The 12,466-nt window shown below is 37.8% G+C and overlaps 1 long non-coding RNA gene across 1 annotated transcript in view; it reads left to right on the top strand.

The window, feature by feature from the left end:
- LOC122434573 overlaps window positions 1–2,032 on the top strand; it is an 11,580-nt gene extending 9,548 nt beyond the window's left edge. The window contains exon 3 of the long non-coding RNA XR_006267418.1: window positions 1,882–2,032. This is a non-coding gene — a long non-coding RNA (uncharacterized LOC122434573). The remainder of the gene's footprint in view (window positions 1–1,881) is intronic.
- Window positions 2,033–12,466: the final 10,434 nt, after the last annotated feature.

The raw sequence follows: 12,466 nt of genomic DNA, 5'->3' as shown, positions 1-12,466 counted from the left end.
AGAACAGACAGTACTCTAGTGACATTTTATTTTGTCTTCTGAGTTACCAATATAGGTATACCTCATTTTATTACAATCCTCTTTATTGTGCTTCACAAATATCGTGTTTTTACAAATTGAAAGTTTGAGGCAACCTTGCATTGAACAAGTCTCTTGGCATCATTTTTCCAACAGCATTTTCCCACTTCATATCTGTCATATTTTGATAATTCTTGCAATATTTAAGAATTGTTTCATTATTACTATATTTGTTATGGTGATCTATGATTAGTGAACTTTAACATTATTATTGCAAACATTTTGACTCCCCACAGGCTCAGATGATGGTCAGTACTTTTAAAAAATAAAGTATTTTTAAAGTAAAGTATGTATTTCTTTTTTTTTTTTTTCATTTATTTTTATTAGTTAGAGGCTAATTACTTTACAATATTGTAGTGGGTTTTGCCATACATTGACATGAATCAGCCATGGATTTACATGTGTTCCATATCCTGAACACCCCTCCCATCTCCCTCCCCATCTCATCCCTCTGGGTCTTCCCAGTGCACCAGCCCTGAGCACTTGTCTCAGGCATCCAACCTGGGCTGGTAATCTGTTTCGCCCTTGATAGTATACTTGTTTCAATGCTATTCTCTCAGAACACCCCACCCTCGCCTTCTCCCACAGAGTCCCAAAGTCTGTTTTGTACATCTGTGTCTCTTTTTCTGTCTTGCATATAGGGTTGTCGTTACCATCTTTTTAAATTCCATATATATGCGTTAGTATACTGTATTGGTCTTTATCTTTTTTAGATGAAATACTATTGCACATTTAATAGAGTACAGAATAGTGTAAACACAATTTTTATATATACTAGGAAACCAATAAAATTGGTGTGACTCATTATTGTGATAGTCTCTTTATTGCAGTGGTCTGGAACCAAATCTGCAATATATTCAAGGTATGCCTGCATTTCTTTTCTCATAAATGCAATTTTTTTAAATGAATAAGTATACTAAATAAACATGTGCATATAAATTCATACTAAAAATACTAAATAAAATATCATTTCTGAAAATTTAAACTTCAGCTTTTAATCTTTGTAAATAGGTAAGAAAGTCCTTTTTCTATATGGACAAAATGTTCACATATAGATGAAAATATGTAAATTAAAACTATTATTTGGTAAGCAATTACTTTGCCCTCTTTATCTCTACTCACTTTGATTAAAAAAAACCTCTTGGTAACCTAAAATTATTAACTACACAAATATAATATTTATAGATAGACTTAAATTGCAATGGCAAGATCCTTAATACATTGTAAATTAATTAAATAACAAAGCAATCACTGTTGATATGTTTAAAAACGACTTCTCAGAAAATTGTAACACAGTGAAATTTTACTCACATAGTGCAAGTGGAGTAATTCTGGGGTTTTTGTATTTTGAAATATTGGCTGGAAGTCACAAGAGCGAAACAAATCAGAAGGATATTAGCTATTATAATTCAATTTAGTTAGCATCTACGTTTATTTGTTCCTAAAATTTTTCTGTCAGTAATGGTCACTTTTTAGCCCATAATATAAGTGTAGGAAAGTCCCACTGGGATTATTTTCTAAGAAAAAAAAATCAAGCATTGTGTATACTTTTTATATCATATTCCACACTGTAATTAAATTGAAAGAATATCTGATTTTCTTTTTAAATTAATTAATTTTTTAAAATGAATATGTTATTTTTAGAGCAATTTAAAGTTCACAGCAAAACTGAGAGGAAAAACAGATTCTCCATATATCTCTGCTCCCACATGTGCACAGCAGCCTCCATAATCAACATCCCTCAACAAAGTGGTACCTTTGTTACCGCTGATGAACTTACATTGACACATCATAATCACCCAGCTTTTTGTCCGACATCTTAGCGATGCGGCAGTGGTCGCAGTTGCTCTCCGGCCTTCGCTATGCTGCCCAAGGACGACAAGAAGAAGAAAGATGCCGGAAAGTAAGCCAAGAAAGACAAAGATCCAGTGAACAAATCTGGGGGCAAGGCCAAAAAGAAGAAGTGGTCATCCAAAGTCTACATTTTACATTATAGGTCACTCACAGTGTTATATCTTCTGTAGGTTTGGACAAATGTAAAATCATATATATCAATCATTATGGTATCATACAGAGTATTTTCACTGCCCTAAAAATCCACTATGCTTCTCTTATTCATTCCCCCGACTACGGGCAACCACTGACCCTTCTACTCTTCTCGTTGTTGTTCAGTCGCTCAAGTCGTGTCCGACTCTTTGCGACCCCATGGACTGCAGCATGTCAGGCTTCCCTTTCCTTCAGCATCTCCCAGAGCTTGCTCAGACTCATATCCATTAAGTCAGTCATGCCATCCAACCACCTCGTCTTCTGTCATCCCCTTCTCCTCCTGCATCAATCTTTCCCAGCATCAGGGTTTTTTCTAATGAGTCAGCTCTTTCCATCAGGTGGTCAAAGTATTGGAGCTTCAGCTTCAGCATCAGTCCTTCCAATGAATACTCAGGGTTGATTTCCTTTAGGATTGACTGGTTTGATCTCCTTGCAGTCCAAAGGACTCTCAAGAGTCTTCTCCAACAACACAGTTCAAAAGCATAAATTTTTCAGTGCTCAGCTTTTTTTTTCCAGTTATTTTATTTTATTTTTTTCCATTTATTTTTATTAGTTGGAGGTTAATTACTTTACAATATTTTAGTTTTCTTTATGGTCCAGCTCTAACATCCATACAAGACTACTGGAAAAGCCATAGTTTTGACTAGACGAACCTTTGTTGGCAAAGTAATGTCTCTAAGTTTTGCCCATTTCGGAATGTCATATAGTTGGAATCAAATAGTATTAACATTTTCAGATTGACTTTCCTACCTAGTAATATGCATTTAAGTAACTACCATGTCTTTTGATGGCTTGATAACTCATTTCTTTTTAACTCTGAATAATATTACACTGTCAGGATACATCACAGTTTATTTATCCATTCACTTATTGAAGGACATCTTAGTGGCTTACAAGTTTTGAAAAGTATAAATGAAGCTGCTATAAAGATCCATGTTCAGGTTTTTGTGTGGACATAAGTTTTCAACTCCTTTGGGTAAATGTCAAAGAAGGTGATTGCTGGATCATATGATAAGAGTATGTCCAGTTTTGTAAGAAACCTCCAAACTGTCTCCCAAAGTGGCTGTTCCATTTTGCATTCCCATCAGAAATAAACAAGAATTCCTGCTATTTCAGTGACATTTGGTATTCTTAGTGCTCTGGATTTTGGCCATTCTGATAGGTTGTAATGGTATCTTGTTTTTTTTTTATTTATTTATTTTAATTGGAGGCTAATTACTTTACAATATTGTAGTGGTTTTTGCCATACATTGACATGAATCAGCCATGGGTGTACATATGTCCCCATCTTGTTTTATTTTGTATTTCCCTGATGACATGTGATGTGAGTGTCTTTTCATATGCTTATTTTCCATCTGTACATCTTCTTTGGTAAGATGTCTGTTAAGATTTTTGGTTCATTTTTAATCAGGTTTTTTGCTTTCTTATCATTGAGTGTGTATTTTGGACAACAGTCCTTTATCGCATGAGTCTTTGCAAGTATTTTCTCCCAGTCTGGTGCTTGTCTTCTCATTCTCTTGATGCTGTCTTTCATAGAACAGAAGTTTTTAACTTTAATGAAGTCTAACATATCATTTATTTATTTCATGGATTGTGCCTTTGGTATTATATCTAAAAAGTCATTACTGTACCCAAGGTCATCTACAGCTTCTCCTGTGTTATCTTCTAGGAGTTTTATAGTTTTGTGTTTTACGTCTGTGACCCATTTTGAGTTAATACTTATGAGTGGTATAAGGTCTGCATCTAGTTTTATATTTTTGGATGTGGATGCCCAGTTGTTCTGGCATCCTTTCAGAAACACTATATTTTACTATTTTTGCTCCTTTGTGAAGGATCAGCTGACTATATTTATATGGGTCTATTTCTGAGTTTTTCATCCTGTTCCACTGATCTATTTGTCCATTATTTTGCCAGTGCCACACTGTCTTGATTCCTGTAGATTTATAGTAAGTCTTGAAGTCAGGTGGTGTTAGTCCTCCAAATTTGTTCTCTTTCAATATTGAGTTGGCTGTTCTAGATCTTCTGTCTCTCCATGTAAACTTTAGAATAGTTTATCTGTATGCACAAGATAACTTGCTAGGATTTTGATTGAGATTGCACTGATGTTAAGTTGGGAAGAAGTGGTATGTTAAAAATATTGAGTCTTCATTATCAGAGAAATGCAAATCAAAACCACAATGAGGTACCATCTCATGCTGGTCAGAATGGCTGCTATCAAAAAGTTTACAAACAATAAATGCTGGAGAGGATGTGGAGAAAAGGGAACCCTCTTACAATGTTGGTGGGAATGCAAACTAGTACAGCCACTATGGAGAACAGTGTGGAGATTACTTAAAAAACTGGAAATAGAACTACCATACGACCCAGCAATCTCACTGCTGGGCATACACACCAAGGAAACCAGAATTGAAAGAGACACGTATACTTCAATGTTCATCACAGCACTGTTTACATTAGCCAGGACATGGAAGCAACCTAGATGTCCATCGGCAGACAAATGGATAAGAAAGCTGTGGTACATATACACAATGGAATATTACTCAGCTATTAAAAAGAACACATTTGAATCAGTTCTAATGAGGTGAATGAAACTGGAGCCTATTATACAGAGTGAAGAAAGTCAGAAAGAAAAACACAAATATGATATACTAACGCATATATATGGAATTTAGAAAGATGGTAATGATGACCATATATGTGAGATAGCAAAAGAGACACAGAAGTAAAGAACAGACTTTTTGACTCTGTGGGAGAAGGCAAAGGTGGGATGATTTGAGAGAACAGCATTGAAACATGTATATTATCATATGTGAAATAAATCACCAGTCTAGGTTTGATGCATGAGACAGGGTGCTCAGGGCTGGTGCACTGGGATGACCCTAAGGGATGTGATGGGGAGGGAAGTGGGAGGGGGGTTCAGGATGGGGAACACATGTACACCCATGGCTGATTCATGTCAATATATGGCAAAAACCACTACAATACTATAAAATAATTAGCCTCCAATTCAAATAAATTAATTTGAAAAAAATAAACATATTGAGTCTCCTTATCCTTGAAAACATGGTTTATCTCTCCATTTATTTAGTTCTTCTTTGATTTCATTCATCAGAGCTTTGTAGTTTTCTTCATGTTGATCTGATATATATTTTGCTAGGTTCATATCTAAGCATTTAATTTTTTTTTTTTTTTGGTGTCAGTGTAAATGGTATTATGTTTTTAATTTCCAATTGCAGTTGTTCATTGCTGGTATATAGAAAAGTGATTGACTTTTGTTTATTAACCTTGTCTCCTGCAACTTTGCTAAAAATCTATTAGTTCCAAGAGCCTTTTTATTCATTTCTTTTGAGTTTTCCACATAGAAAATCATATCATCTACTTCATCTACTTCAGTCGTGTCCGACTCTGCGATCCCGTAGACGGCAGCCCACCAGGCTCCCCCGTCCCTGGGATTCTCCAGGCAAGAACACTGGAGTGGGTTGCCATTTCCTTCTCCAGCACATGACAGTAAAAAATGAAAGTGAAGTCTCTCAGTCGTGTCTGACTCGTAGTGACCTCATGGGCTGCAGCCCACCAGGCTCCTCTGTCCATGGGATTTTCCAGGCAAGAGTACTGGAGTGGAGTGCCATTGCCTTCTCTGTCTTAGTAGCCTAAAGTTACCTAAAATTTAATTGCTCCCTTTTGAACATACTTTTTGATTGTGCCTTTATTTAGTGTAATGGGTACTTGAGACTATTCTAAATGTGCATATTTAAATGTACATAACCTAAGTCCCTAGACTAATTAAATATGTGCTCCATTAACTATGATAAATTTAACAGTTTTGTTAATTTCCCTCCAGGTTAAGTGATTTAACTTTCATAAAATTACATAACTAAGGAGGAGGATCCCTTGATGTTCCACCCAGATCCCCTCTCACTGAAGGACTTGCCCCAGGTGCTGGGAGTGATATATGCAGGAAGCCCACAGCTGTCAGGGATATCTCAGCTGCAAGGAGTCACAGAGTTACCTCCACTGTCCATATGGAGATATAAATGTGCATCAATCTTGACCGAACAGGGAACAACTGTAAAGACCTCTTCTAACTCTGAGTGCCCCGTAGTGTTGCCCAGAGTATTTGTAAAGCCTGCATTACGGTTTGGACTTCTCCCTCTACCCATGCCTGCTTGCTCCCCCTACCTCCTACAGATGTTGATCCGTTCCCCATTCATAACCATCCTACCTATTAAACTCTACCTGTGGGTTTACTTCCAGGAGAACCCAACTTGTAACAGTAAGTAAGTAAATAGTTTGCACTAGATATTCTTTATATCTCCAGATGTACTCCTAGTTCTTAGTCTATTCCAGTCAATCTCCTCAGTCATTATGCTCACTACACAAAATAAACCCTGTCATTTTCTTTAACATCACAGAATAAGATAGCATATTTTCATGATACGAGCTGAACAGATTTTCTTTCTCACTTCATCTCAAGATGGATCTCTTTGTTTCAACTAGACGTTCTCATGATGCATACAAATGATCAATTCCTTAAATCAATTAACTTTATTTTTTTCAAAGATATTTAAAGCAAACAGACTTTAGCTCTATATCTAAAATCTCTGTAGTCACACACACGAAGAATTTCAAATGACCAATTACAGAGATTAACATGTGAAAATGGCTAGGTAAATTATACAATTTTAACTAAAAGAAAAATGAAAATAAGACACAAAGTCTTTGCTAACAAAACACAGAATAACTTCCTGAAACCGAAAGAAATAAATGACTACTTACCCACCCTATCTTTGCTAAGGTCTTTGGTCATCCCTTAGTAACATAATTTAATACACTGACTGAAAGCTTATGGTATTAAACCCAACTCACCTTTTCTCCAGTCCTATGACATCCTTCCAACATCAAATACCTTTCTAGGCGCTGATAGGAGTGGCAGGGGTGGGGCATTCAATGTAATTGCACAAACCATGGGGACATCCAGTACTCTGGCTCCGAATTTCCTCTCCAAGTTTTCAGCATCATTTCTGGTATGGTATCATTTGACCCAAGGCTGTTCTTGCTTCACTCTGGTAGGTTCTCTATCTTGGTAGGGCCTCCAAATCCTTAAGGAAAATATATAAGATGAATTCATTATGTCAAAGATTTAAGTTTGATATAAAAGAGATTAGGCCTCTAAATTAGCCAAGTAAAAGATTTTCCTTTTGGTAGATGTACAGGAAAAATACTGATTAGGAAATCATTGTTAGACCAGATACAAGATGAAAAAGAATGTTGGTTAAAGATGTTTAGGGACATTCCTGGTGGACCAGTGGCAAAGACTCCATGGTCCCAATGCAGGGGTCCAGGTTTGATCCCTCATCAGGGAACTAGATCCCACATACTGCAACTAAGAGTTCTGCATGTCACAACTAAAACATCTCACATGCTGCAACTACGAAAAGATCCCACATGCCACAATGAAGATCAAAGATCACTTGTGCCACTACTAAGACCTGGCACAGCCAAATAAATTAAAAAATAAGTAAAGATGTTTAGACGGCTGCCTGATAGATAGCTGGCTAGGCTAATAAATAACATTATTAGATTTTAAAATTAAATTTAGATCTATCAGAACAGTCCCTAAACATACTATCAGGAATAATCATTACATCTCTGAAGGAGTTTGGGAATTACATCACACTCAGTTTGAGTATTTTTTTTTTTTCCTTACTCATCTCTAATCCAAGTTTTCCTATCCATCAAGATCCAATTCAGTACTTTGTGTGGAGATGAAAATGGCATTCCAGGGTGGAGGTTGAGGATAAGATTGGAGAGAGGGTGGATATGCAAAGATGTAGGAGAAGAAAGAGACATGACAATGCAGAAATCAGTCTGTGTGCATGCTAAATCGGTTCAGTCATGTCTGACTCTTTGCAACCCCATGGACTGCAGCGCACCAGGCTCCTCTGTCCATGGAACCCTCCAGCCAAGAATACTGGAGTGGGCTGCCATGCCCTTCTCCAGGGGATCTTCCTGACCCAGGGATTGAACCCACATTTCCTGTGTCTCCTGCTTTGGCATGTGGGTTCTTTACTATTAGTGCCACCTGGGAAGCCCCAGAAACGAGGATAGGGTCTTCCTAAGTCAGGTGGACACTGCTTACTAGGGATACATGGGAACAGGATTCCAACAATACAGAAAAAATTATGCAGAGCCTCCACATTTTTCTCAAGTGGAAACACTACTGTTCATTTTTTCCCCATTCATATTCATTTGGTTATTGACTATGCAAAAGTCCTTCATTCATGTAGTGTCCAGGCCAACCAAGGTAAGCCAGAGAGCCTATGACCCAATGGTTTCCTGGTCTCATGTTTTTGTACTGTAAAAGGGCAGCTGTTTGGGTAGCTACAGCTCTCTGATATGTTTATGATTATAGTAAAGATTTTTGATGTACCAAAATTCCACTGAAGTGGACACTAAGTTGACCTATTTTATCTTTTGCAGTTCAGCAGAGTATACTTTTGCATAATCTCTTGCTCCAAAGGGAGAAACAAATGACCAAGTACTTTCAAAGGTTTCTGCTGATTACAGAAAAAACACTAACGACATTGGAAAAAAATTCAGACTAATGAACCCACTACTAAATTTTACCTATCTTCTAGCTCTAAACTTGTGCTATTGAGAGAATGATTTGGCAACCATGAGTCAAGTGTGGTTACTTGAATTTAAATTTTAACCAGTTTAAATTGTTTAAAAACAGATTTCCCAGCCACATTTCAAGTGTTTGGTAGACACACGTGGCTAGTGTCTACCATATTAGACAGCATAGATTTACAGAATGGATATATCACTGCTTCCCTTGTGGTTCAGCTGGTAAAGAATCTGCCTGCAATGCAGGAGACCTGGGTTGAGAAGATCCCTTGGAGAAGAGAAAGGCTACCCACTCCAGTATTCTGGGCTGGAGAATTCCTTGGACTGTATAGTCCATTGGGTTGCAAAAAGTCAGACATGACTGCACTACTTCAATTTCACTTCACTTTATATCACTGCAGCAGGTTCTACTGAAAAATGTTGCTATAAATCATAAGAAAGCTTCTAAAAAATTCAGAGTAGTATACCCACCACTAAATATCTTATGTCTATATAAAGATCTATACATATAGGAGATGTATGTATACATACAATGGTGTATATATATATATATATATATATATATATATACATACACAAAAAATCTCTATAACAGGGTATTTTAATTAAAACCAAACAACCCACTCCCAATTATGATAACGCACTGTTTTAGTATATTTCCTTCAGCTCTCTCAAATTTTCATGTCACTTTGTATTCTTCTGGTTTTACTTAACATTATATCAAACATCATATGTTTCTGTATAATCTTAATTATCATTTTAATGCCTGAGTAATAGTCCATCATTTTGATGTACCCATAATTTATTAAATCATTTCTCTAATGTTAGACATTCTCTTAATGCTTATTCATTTCTTTACTATGATTAAAGTTACAAGATTTTTTTCCCCTGTTTGTAAATGTTTCTGCTGTTCTCTTATACTTCATAACTAACTCCTCTATTCGCATATGCTTTATGAAAGAGATCCTATTTAGAGCTTCTGTAGTGCCAGTAATATGAAGCTGTTCCTGAGTAATTTAATCCAACAACACTCAAAACAAATAGGTTATGGAAGGCAGTAGATTTAATGGTTATTTAGAATGTATGCCTTTGGCAGATGACCTTGATTTAATTGTGCAATTTTCATTATGCTGTAGTTTTTACTCCCTTATATTCTATAATGGTTTTGGCCCCAGAGACAGTATCTAGAAGAAAAGAAGTCATGTAAATCAGAAGAAACCACTGTCAGATTCCATTTTAATCTCACCTGCAGGGTTAACTCCCTGCAACCAGAGTTTTATTCCTGATAGAGGTGGGATCTGATGACCCAGTAATTATTCTATGCCTATGCTACTCCCTAATTTCTCTCTACTTACATCTAGCTAACAGCCAGGATTCCAGACTTCTTTATGGCCTCTTAGTCAGGCCTTGAGTTTGCTTTAGAACTCAACAAATGGATTTCCCTTGTGGTCCAGTGGTTAAGACTCTACACTTCCTATGCAGGGGGTGCAGATTCAATCCCTGGTCAGGGAACTAAGATCCCATATGCCACCAGGCATGGCCAAAGGGAAAAAAAAATGTAAAAAAGGAATACAAGTGGTTAAAAAGAAAAAAAAAACTCAACAAAGATTGGGTCTCTGACTGCTTTGTCATTTTATTTTGCAATCTGTGGTCTCCAGGATTAGGGTTTACTCTACTTTTTGTGGCAAATTTTAGGAGGGGCCCAAGGTCTCAGTCTTGAGTCTAGGGTTTAAGGGCATAATAACCACAGAGGGCCAGACAACTGAAAAGACTTCCATTTCACATATAAATCTTTAATAAAGATAAGTATAGCAGGAGAGAAAAAGTATAGTCAGTCATTGAGGGATCTGATATGTCCAGGAGCACCTCCTAGAGTTCTTTCACAGTTACAGAAGTTGTGCTTTGCATTCAAATTATGGACCACTAAGCTATGTTCTAGAGCAGGAAATGGCAACCCACTCCAGGACTCTTGCCTGGAAAATCCCATGGACGGAGAAGCCTGGTAGGCTACAATCCATGGGGTCACAAAGAGCTGGACATGACTGAGCAACTTCACTTTCACTTTCACATGCCTATCTCCAGGGATGTCTGAAAATCTGGTACTGACCCTTGGCTAAGATAAGGATGAAATGTGCTAGTTAATGATTGTAATATGTTTTTAAAGTTCAACATTTCCTTGAAACCATCCTACACTGGCTTGTCTACATTGGTTAGGGATTTATAGGTTGATGGTTTGTACCTGGTTTTGCCATGTACACAGTCTGGTTTTAGTTGTGACCAATGGTGTGTTAAACACCCCTCAGTAAACTTATATCTCAGCTTCTCTGAAACCAAGATAGGCATAGAACTGTCCCAATCCAGGTGCAAGTTAATTCTATACTCACGCAGAGATGGAGTATATAGAGAGGCTCAGCATGTTGGTTTCTTCCTTCTATCTCCATTGTTTAAAACAACAAATACTCCTGTGTAACATAAAGTTTGGTGATGGACACAGGTCAAATCTCACAAAAGTTGCTTGAGCTTATTGCCTTTCTTAAGGTTGAAGGTCTTCAATTTGAGAAACCCTTTGAACTTTAACTGATTAACTTGTTGAATAGACAGAAGAGTTTATAATAAGAAAAACTATCTGAGAGTTATATTATCAAAGGGACTCTCATTTGCCATTGGAAAAGGGCCACAGGGCACACTGCAGACGGGTAGAGTCAGACACGACTGAGCATGCACACACAAGTTGTTATTCGGGCTTCCCAGGTGGCTCCAGTGGTAAAGAATCCACCTGCCAAAGCAGGACATGTGGGTTTGATCCCTGGATCAGGAAGATTCCCTGAAGGAGGAAATGGCAACCTGCTCCAGTATTCTTGCCTGTGAAATCCCACAGACAGGGGAGCCTGGTGGGCTACAGCCCATGGAATCGCAAAGAGTTAAACACGATTGAGCGACCCAACAACAAGTTGTTATTCAGTTCACAATATTATCCAACTATGAAAGAGAAAAAACTCCAGAGCAATCTTTTCAGCAACTTCCCTGTGGTTTTAGGGACCACAGAAAACTAAATGTGCTAAACTACACTCCCACAATGGTATTTGGCTGGAAACCTACTGCTGTAGCTTTTGGGTTTTGGCACTGTATCAGTTTGCAACAGCTGCTGGAAAAAAGCACCACAAATTAGAAGGCTTAAATAACAGAAATCCATTCTCTCACAGTTCTGGAAGCAAGTCTAAAATCAAAATTTTGGTAGGGTTGGTTCCTTCTGAGGGCTGTGAGGGAAGGATCTGTTCCAGGCCTCCCTCCCAGACTTGTCGATGGCTGTCATCCTCCTGTGTCTTCACATGGCATCCCCTCTATGTGTGACTGTGTGTGCTGCATGCTCAGTCACTTCAGTCATGTCCAACTCTGTGCAACCCCATGGACTTCAGCCTGCCCAAATACTCTGTCCATGGAATTCTCCAGGCAAGAACACTGGAGTGGTTTGCCATGCCCTTTTCCAGAGGATCTCCCTTACCCAGGGATCGAACCCATGTCTCTTAAGTCTCCTGCATTGGAAGGTGGGTTCTTTACCACTAGTGCCACCTGGGAAGCCCATGTGTGACTGTCTCTGCATCCAAATTTCTTCTTTTTGTAAGGACACCAGTCATATTGGATTGGGGCCCAACCTAATGACCTCATTTGCACTTGATTAGCTCTGTGAACACTATACTCCTCAAAAGGTCATGTT

The sequence above is a fragment of the Cervus canadensis genome, chromosome X, assembly GCF_019320065.1.
Source record: "Cervus canadensis isolate Bull #8, Minnesota chromosome X, ASM1932006v1, whole genome shotgun sequence".
Lineage (NCBI taxonomy): Eukaryota > Metazoa > Chordata > Mammalia > Artiodactyla > Cervidae > Cervus > Cervus canadensis.
The sequence above is the reverse complement of the archived record's forward strand: the minus strand, read 5'-3'. Positions and strand labels throughout refer to the sequence as shown.